Genomic DNA, 2290 nt, shown 5'->3' with positions numbered 1-2290 from the left:
GCTCCTCTGAGAAATCCCGGTACTAGGGCAGGACTAGGGCAGGACTCCCCCACAGCCTAGGATCTCTCCTCCCTTCTCCAGGCCTGGGTGAGGCCCCAGGCTGAGGGCCTCGGTCCCTGACATCTGGAGTGTTCCATCGGAGCTGTGATCTGAAGGCTCCTCCCCTGCGCCGTGAGGGTCTACAGCCCTGGGTTCCGGGCCCCCTTCCTGAGGGCTGCCTTCAGTACACATTTCCCGAGTGCTGGCGGCGCGCCTGGTGCTCCCTAGACACCTGCTTTCTCTCTCCCACGCTAAGCTGTTCATCTTCTTGGCACCAAGAGCCTGAAACGATCTTTAGGTTTGGTCTGTGTGCTGCCTGTCTCTCCCCCATCAGAATGTCAGCACCCTGGGGGCAGGGACTAGGCCTGGCTTGTTCGCTGTTGTCTCCAGCTGTGGGCAGTGCTGCCCCTCAAGTCAGCTTCCCAGAGAATCCACACTTGCTTCCAGTCCCTGCTGAGTGGGGGGTGGGGGCGGTAGCAAGGCCCCACCCCTCCGCCCCCCTCTGAAGGATACAATGCGTTGGTGTTCTGAGTTCTCCACCCTCCTCCTTTCACCTGAGCAACCCTGGCGAGTTTCTGTTACTGGCAACCCCAGCAGGTGAGATAATGAGCTGCCGGCTCCTTACCTAGCTGGGGTGGGTTGAGGGTGGAAGGCCCCAGAGGTGGAGAAAACAGCATGAGTTTTGTTTTTGTTTGTTTGTTTGAGACGGAGTCTCGAGTCTCGCTCAGTTGCCCAGGCTGGAGTGCAATGGCGCGATCTCAGCTCATTGCAACCTCCGTCTCCCGGGTTGAAGCTATTCTACCTCATCCTCCCGAGTAGCTGGGATTACAGGCATGCACCACCAAGGCTGGCTAATTTTGTATTTTTAGTAGAGATGGGGTTTCTCCATATTGGTCAGGCTGGTCATGAACTCCCGACCTCAGGCGATCCACCTGCCTCGGCCTCCCAAAGTGCTGGGATTACAGGCATGAGCCACGGTGCCGGGCCAGCATGCAGGTTTTTTTTTTTCACCAGAAACACGTGCACTTTATTGAATGCCATTGTAGAAAAGTGTGTGAAGATAAAGGGCTGACACAGGACTGGGCTCCAGGGCAGGGCAAGGAATGGAAGGTGGAGTATGTGGGATTCAGGTCATGGGCAAAGCTCCTGGCCTGGATGATGCCTCCTGATCGATCGATAGGCTTGGAAGATCAACACTGGGATGACGATGAGCAGAATGCTTATGAGGAGGTCCGCAATCAGGGCCCCGTTGTTCAGGCACTTGGCGGTGGAGGCATAGGCCTGGGCCCCAGTCAGGCCGCCAACCATCTTCCTGTCCCTAGACTTCACGGAGTAAGTGAATGCTATGAAGCCCAGGCAGCAGGGGTTCATGAAGAGGGGGTTGAACAGGGACCAGGCGACACGGTCGGGCACGGAGGTCTCGCTGCGGATGTGGATCATGGTGGACAGCGGGGATCAGGTTGTGGGGCACCCTCAGCACAGCCACCTCGTGCTCCTCCTTGAGCACCTCAGAGTTGGGGGGCTGGCCGTTGCTGACAGGGGAGAAGAACGTTTGGACAGTGTGGTTCGTGGTGTCCAGCGAAGACCAGCGGTGGTCAGTTACTCGGATGGTTCTCAGTGGGCCCTCCCTTCCCCAGTAGTTTCGTTTTCTCAACAGTTTCCTCTTTGTGGCATTTGTCCAGCATGCAGTTTTTAAGATCAGAGATGGAAGAGTACAGCACATGTGTAGGGAAGAGAGTGCTAGTTGCCTCCCCAGTATCCGTTTTCTTCTTCTGTTTTTAAAAATTATTTATTTTTTTAGAAATGGGGTCTTGCTCCATTACTCAGGCTGGAGTGCAGTGGCACCATCATGGCTCACTGCAGCCTCTTAATTCCTGGGCTCCAGTGAGCCTCCCGCCTCAGCCTCCTGAGTAGCTGGTACTACAGGCATGTGTCATCCCGTCCCGCTAATTTTTAAATTTTTATTAGGGATGAGGTCTTGCTATGTTGCCCACGCTGGTCTCAAACTCCTGGATTCCAGTGATCCTTCCTCCTCAGCCTCCCAAATGCTAGGATTACAGGTGTCAGCCACCACACCCGGCCTCCTTTTATGGACATGATGATGACAGCATTTCTTGCAGATAGAAGGAACAAGTAGCCAAGTTCTGGCCCATGGGATATACATGAAAGTCATCAGGTGGGGATTCTAAGGCAGTTCCTTACAAAGGGGGCTGATTCAGTCTTTCTTCTGTGTCTGGAATGGGGATGTGAT

General features: G+C 54.9%; 1 pseudogene; it reads right to left on the bottom strand.

The window, feature by feature from the left end:
- Positions 1 to 1030: 1030 nt before the first annotated feature.
- Positions 1031 to 1904, bottom strand: LOC718597 (interferon-induced transmembrane protein 3 pseudogene; annotated as a pseudogene).
- Between the last annotated feature and the right edge of the window lie 386 nt (positions 1905 to 2290).

Source organism: Macaca mulatta, chromosome 4 (genome assembly GCF_049350105.2).
Source record: "Macaca mulatta isolate MMU2019108-1 chromosome 4, T2T-MMU8v2.0, whole genome shotgun sequence".
Taxonomy (NCBI): domain Eukaryota; kingdom Metazoa; phylum Chordata; class Mammalia; order Primates; family Cercopithecidae; genus Macaca; species Macaca mulatta.
This window is presented reverse-complemented; position numbering and strand designations above follow the sequence as displayed.